Source organism: Macaca nemestrina, chromosome 1 (genome assembly GCF_043159975.1).
Source record: "Macaca nemestrina isolate mMacNem1 chromosome 1, mMacNem.hap1, whole genome shotgun sequence".
NCBI lineage: Eukaryota > Metazoa > Chordata > Mammalia > Primates > Cercopithecidae > Macaca > Macaca nemestrina.
The window spans coordinates 77,097,062-77,104,167 of NC_092125.1; the positions used below are offsets into that span (position 1 = coordinate 77,097,062).

At 38.2% G+C, this 7,106-nt stretch overlaps 1 long non-coding RNA gene across 1 annotated transcript; it reads right to left on the reverse strand.

Moving 5' to 3' along the window:
* Nucleotides 1–451: 451 nt before the first annotated feature.
* On the reverse strand, nucleotides 452–6,510 carry LOC112428851 (uncharacterized). The gene is made up of 5 exons (XR_003020920.2): nucleotides 6,489–6,510; nucleotides 6,274–6,300; nucleotides 4,150–4,195; nucleotides 2,947–3,030; nucleotides 452–709 (listed from the first exon to the last, which is right to left on the reverse strand). It is a non-coding gene; the product is annotated as an uncharacterized lncRNA (long non-coding RNA).
* Between the last annotated feature and the right edge of the window lie 596 nt (nucleotides 6,511–7,106).

Sequence of the window (7,106 nt, forward strand, 5' to 3'; positions counted from 1 at the left end):
CTGTCGTGCTAATAATGACCATGATATTTCTGATAATGATAGTGACAACCATTAATCAAGGATTTGCTATGTAGTACAAACTACTAAGCACTTCACACAGATTATTGTCTTTTCATTTACTATTTTCCATGAACACCCCTGCTTTGCAGATGTAAAAACAGATGCTTATGGGGAATAAGTTGAATAAATGGTTAAGTGTGTTTCCTGCATAAAAAACTAAAACAGTCAATTTGGAGAGTATACTTATAACCAAAATGCAAGGAATATTATTTTAATGCATTATTAATGTATATGTTCTTTAGTCTTGAGAGAATTACTTGCCTTCTGTGAGCTTTAGTGTCTGTCATTTTCCATCTTTGAAATGAAATGAAAGAATCTTGTAGATCCTTTGACTTGGACTCTCTGCTACCCACTTACTAAGTACAACTGGCAGACTACTGAGGCAAAGAGCTGACAGCAGATTTCAAATATCAAGTGTAATGTAGACACATGCAAAATAATACATCTGTTTATTTACCTTTACAAATCGAACCACTGCATTTTCAAGTGAGTAAGGATAGAGAGAGGACTGGAGTATTGCATTAGTAGATGTTTCACCACATGGAAGGAGTGAGCAAAACTACTTTTCTTAACCTCTCTGTTCTTGTGATTCAGATAGTGTTTCTTATCTAATATTTGTTAGTGGGAATCTAGCCATAAGTAAAAGAGGCTGCAGAGAAGAAAAGAAATATGTTTTTATCAATCATATGGACTTGAGAGGAATTTTCTCCGTGACCTCTTGAGAAATTCTATGAGAATGTATTATAAATTTCTTTTTTAGATGGTAACCCATATGGCAATCTGAAGCCAATCTGAAGCCTTGGTGTGACCATATTCAATGTGAGAAAATACCTTCTGTGAAAGAGTTATTGCTGTTAGTTCCATGAGTTACAGACACTGTGGTAGAATTATACAAGAAAAATGATAATAAAATTACTGTTGAATAAATGAATGGGAGCTAAATTTGACAGAGCACTTACTATGTGTCAGGCTCTATTATAAGCACTTAGTAAGCATTGGTTTATTTAATCCTCATTATACTTTTACTGAAATAAATACTATTATTAACCTCATCTTACTGTTAAGGACAAGGGCACAGATAAGTTAGGCAACTTGCTGAATATCACACACTAGTTAGAACCAGAATTTTAACTAAGGCAGTGTGGCTCCGAGTTTTCATCTTCAGTATCGAAGAAGACTAAGTGGCCTAAATTAAGCAAAGTGACCTCTTCAGACCCTCTAACTACATGGAAAAACTATTTGTCATTTTTTTTTTTTTCCTGAAAGACCAGAAATTAAGCAACTGTTAGCACAGAACTATCTTACTGTCTTTCTATACATTTCTTTAAGCATACAACACTGGTTGTTTTGTTGAAATTTCCTGCTGCCTTATTTTTCAGTGAATGGGATCCTTTTGGTAGGGCCTGGTTCTGCAATGTCAAATTGTGTGAGCTGAAATTCCTCAAAGAGAACAGAAATCATGTCATCATTGTCAAATACGGTGATACCAATTTGAGTCACTGGAAGTAGAATATTAAGCTAAACAATTCTGTTTTTTCTTTCTTCTCAACAACAACAAAAAGTCCCTGTATTCCAAATAGAATTTGACAGGTGATAGACTATAGTGGAAAAGAGTGAAAGAACAATCAGAATGATTATAACCCTTAAGCATACAATCTAAACTCTGCTAGCTTCTCTACCTTAACTTAGTAAAAGACACTGGGGCTTGCTTTTTATAATGAAGTAATTATTAAGTATTCATGAAGCAAACAAGTATAATATTTAAGTGGACTGCAATTCAACTTGTTTAAATGTTCCTACATGAAATACTTATCTTCATCAAAACGATAATGTTACCCCAAATGGCAAAATACTAATAGTGAATAAATGTGGAAAGCAAGTAATTTCGTCCAATATGAGGCATGAAAAATGCCACATATTCCTTGGATAAAATGAAAGAGTGATATCTCACTATTTTCTTTAATGTAACAGTTTTTCGTTAATATAACTAAATATAATGAGGTTCAGACACCATTCACTAGTACTATTGTATAAAACTTGAATAATCTCCATCAAGAAATGTGTTCATGTTTGAATTATTTTGTGTCAGATGCACGCATTTCTTTCTATACAGCTGTATATATATCTTTAACCAACGTTGGCTAGAAGGCAAAATTCTATTTGTTTTATAAAGCTGCCTGTCTATCACATCTTATAATAATCAACATTTACTTATTAATTATCTAACATAGACCAGACATGGAATTCGGTATTCGGGATACAGGGATAACCATGAAATATGGCTTATGCCTTAATTTGGCATTTTATTTGTTGTTCTGTGATTCTGTAGAGAGAAGTATAAAAAGAAGTATAATCTTCATTATTCTTCTGTCTGAATACCCAGATAAAAAACATAATCGTAGTTTTCAAACTGACTTTCACAAAGCCTATTTCTTCACAATAGCCAGAATCAATATGTGGATTTTTCACTTGATATTTTGTCTAAACAAGAATTCTGGGCTGGGTGCGTTGGCTCACGTCTATAATTCCAGTACTTTGGGAGGCCGAGGCAGGCGCATCACGAGGTCAGAAGATCGAGACCAGCCTGGCCAACGTGGTGAAACCTTGTCTCTACTAAAAATACAAAAAAATTAGCCCGGTGCAGTGGCAGGTGCCTGTAATCCTAGCTGCTCAGGAGGCTGAGATAGGAGAATTGCTTGAACCCAGGAAGTGGAGGTTGCAGGGAGCTGAGATCACACCACTGCTCTCCAATCTGGGTGACAGAAGAAGACTCCGTCTCGGGGGGGAAAAAAAAAGGAATTCTGGAAAAATTAGATCAAACATAAAGAAATATAAATTATGCAGTGATGTCATATTTTCAATCAAGGTTTAACATAATGAGTGTACCACGCAGGATGGTAAAGATCTAGCAGTAACTGAGCGCCTAGAGCCTTCTGCTATGGCTCTTCTGCTTTCACCTATCCTTTAAAACTGCAGCAAGAAGAAAATGGGATTTCTGGTCAGTGAGAACTGGGCGTGAGTTCTGACTTCTTCACTTTCTAGATGTGAAACCATGGTTAACTCACCTTACCTCTTTGAGACCTAGCTTTCTACTATGTAAAAATCAGGTTAATTATACACCCATAATAAAGTTATACAATGTGAATAAGATAATTTATTTTGAAACACTTCACAAAAGATGTGATGTTATATTAGACAATCCATATTTTTGGTTGAATCTTAAAGCACATGATGGAAATAGATTTCACTTATTTTACTAAATACATGTGTTAGTTATCTATTGCTGTGTAACAAAAACTGCCTTAAAACTTTGGAATTCAGGAGTTGCTTAGCTGGTTGGATGTGGCTCAGGGTCTCTCAAAAAGATGTAGTTAAGATATTGGCCATGAACACATCGCTGGCCGACACATACCATCATATGGAAACTTCTGAGGTCTCCCAGGAGCACTTCCTGATAATTTAGGGATCCCTTACATGAAGGTTTCTGAGACTCTTGAAACACCCATTAAATTTTGCTGCTGTAGGATAACCATATTCCTACAAGATGCAAATCCTCTTCCTCAGCTGGTTTCTCACACCAGTAGGTTCTCTTCGTATTCCCAAGTTTTGCCCCGGTGCTCAATAAATCTGGCTCAATAGTTTCTTATAGTTCTCAAGAACCCTGACTTATGATTCAGAGAAATTTTATCTTCTGGCACAGACCAGGTTAAATGTCTTCTAAATGCAGAATATTTTCTTTTTTTTTTTTTTTTTTTTTGAGACGGAGTCTCGCTCTGTCCCCCAGGCTGGAGTGCAGTGGCGCAATCTCGGCTCACTGCAAGCTCCGCCTCCCGGGTTCACGCCATTCTCCTGCCTCAGCCTCCCGAGTAGCTGGGACTACAGGCGCCCACAACCGCGCCCGGCTAATTTTTTGTATTTTTAGTAGAGACGGGGTTTCACCGTGGTCTGGATCTCCTGACCTTGTGATCCGCCCGCCTCGGCCTCCCAAAGTGCTGGGATTATAGGCGTGAGCCACCGCGCCCGGCCCTAATGCAGAATATTTTCATAACCAACAGCAACTGAAAGGCCACCCAAGGCTTCTTTACTGACCTCAATGTTGTATAGAAATGCAGAAGCTGTACTCCACTTTTCAAGCCTCAAAAATGAGGTTAATATAGGATTACTGAGTGTCTTCTCCAAGGAAGGCCATATGAATGACATACAATGAATCAGGCACAAGCCCTGGACATTATGACATCCAGGCTAGTTGAGGAGACAGATTACTTCAATGTAATATGATATGTCTTTGACAGAGTGAGGAACAAATTGCTGCAGAGGAAAAAATTAGGGGCATGCAGCCCTCCTGAAAGACCTTCTGGAAGAGACAGTATTTGAGCTGAGTATTGAGATCTAGGTTATGTAGATCTTATCTAGATATCTAGGTTAAAGGATGTAGTCAGGTAAAGGAAACAACATGAGGAGGAATGAAAGAGAATGGAATGTCCAGGGATTTATAAACAGTTCAGAGTCACCAGAAGTTTATGGGATGATTCCCTAGGTAACAGACTGAGGCAGGGGTTCACCTCTGAGGCAGAGGTTTATTGAGTGGAGCTCTGGGAAAATCACCTGTGAGACAGCAAGGATTTAGGATTGAATGAGGGAAAAGTGAGACACAGTTGCAGCAGAGGCCTTGGCCAAGCTTAAGGGGCTCTCTGCAGCTGGAATGGTCCTACAAAGTCAGCATCCCAAATTGATGCAAATGATCCAGGCCTTTGTATTCTTGCCTTGACAAGTAAGTGAATTCAGGCTGTCCTAAGCCAGGGAGGGTAAACCCTGGTTGAGACTGCATGCTATGACTGAGGGATTCCCAGAAAGGAATTCATCTGAGATTTACCAGAAGCCAGTACTCCAAGCAGCTGAGATAATGAATGCTCAGGCTTAAGGGGTGTGGGGCACAGGGTTTGCAGCTACCAAAGCATCTATTACACCAAAATATAGAGTAAAGGCAGAAAGTGGCAAGAGAGGAGGATGAAGAGAATGGCAAGATTGAAGTCCTGGCTAATCTTGGATGACATTCTAGGTATTTTTTACTTAATTGTGTAAGCCAGTGGTTCACAAACATTTCCATCTCAAAATCTCTTTACAAACTTAAAAAGTATTAAGAACCCTAAAGAGCTTTTGTTTATATGAGTCACAGCTATTATTTCATAATACTATAATTTAAACCTGAGAAATATGCATTTTAAAGAAACATTTATTAACTTATTTTTAAAATAATAAATTATATACAAACAGAGATAAAATACTTCTCGGAAAAATAACTGTATGTCCTCCAAAACAAGGAAAGTTTAGGAAGGAGTGTTATTATTTTGCATTGTTACAAATGTCTCTAAGATATCTGCTTACTGGAAGACACCTGGATTTTCATATCTGCTTTGACTATATCTCACTTCGTGAAGCTTTGAATAAACTCCACTGAGAACCACTGCTATAGACAATACTGAGTCTCTGAAGGATTTTAATAAGCATGCACTAAAATCTGAATTGCTACTATGATTGTAGTATAGAGAACATATCTGGAGGCACAAAGTCTATTTCAGAGATGAGAGATTATGGAGGCTTGAACTAAGAGCACAGTATGGAGATGTGTGGATGTCTGAAGTATTTTTTGAGGGGAAATGAACAGAATTTGGTAACTGGATATGAGTTGTAAGAATCCAGAATGACTCATGTTTTCCCACTTGAATATTGGAATGAATAAAGATTTTCCATTATCTGAAAATGAGAACATCAAGACTAAAGGTTCATTTGAATTCAACTGATACTTTGGGATTGGATTCAACTATTGTCTTGGGTAGAGCTCCCCGGAAGCAAAGCCTAAGACAGACGTTCTGTTTATGTGATTTATTAGGGGAGTGGTCTCAAGAGAAGGAGGGTAAGGGAAAAAGAAATGGAAGGGGAGAGAAGCCAAACACCTAGTTTCAAGTGGTGACTTGCTACAGTCTGACCCCCTAGGAGCTCTGGAGCACAAGCTGTACCGCAGAGCTGGTCATACTTTGAGTTAGAGGGGCTAGACTTCTGCACCCCATGTCAGTCAAAGACTGGCCAAAGTCTGGGGAATGCAGCCTTCTGGGCCAAGCACATTCTCTTTAGTTGAGGGCAGTTATGCAGAAAAGAGTGTGACGCTGAGTTGCTTTTAGCTGTAAGGAAGAAAATAATATCTTTTTTACTTACCCACCATTAGGTTCATGACTGAGACTTCTACAACAAAATATAGATTAACAAGATAAAAGTGTGGCAGATTTATTTAATATAAGCTTAATATAAGTTTTACGTGACATGACAGCTTTCAGAAATGAAGACCCAGGGAAAACTATATGTTTATGCTTAGGTTTGATGAAGAATAGATAGTCCTGTAAAGGTATAATTAAACAAAAAGGAGGTATGACCTAGTATCAGTAAACTGGGGAGAACTTAGAAAAGACTTTCTCCAGATTCTTCTTGGCTAGTCTTTGTAAATCCTTCCCTCTGTGTATTGAGCAGGACACCTGTCACAGGAGGGTCTTTAAGAGAGAAGGTCAGAGGTAACTTTCTGTTTCCGCAGTTTTCTCAGTTTCCTCCAGCTTAAAATACGCAGTATGCTAATGTGCCCTATCTTCGGTAGGATTCTAGACACCTCATCAGAGCTAACTGGGTAGCTGTCAAATGCATACACTAGCTGATAAAGGATAATAGAGTACAATAGCATCCCTGACAACTGTGGAATCTTAATCTGGAACCATTCCTTAAACCAGAAAAATGAAACAGCATCATCAGTGTCTCAAATTGTCAAATGACTGAGAGGAAAAACCTCAACTCAGGAAAGATCACGGAAGGCTGGTCACAAACCAAGCCAGATGTTGACTTTCTTAAGACCAGCGAATAGAGACAGGAGTTTCTTTTTTACTTAGAGAAACCAGAGAGTTTCACAGTAGTGTAACAACACAAGAGGTAAGAGTTGTCTTTCAGATATACAAAGCCAGACCCATTGCTCTCTGAAGGAGCCACATATTTCTTAGAAGATCCAA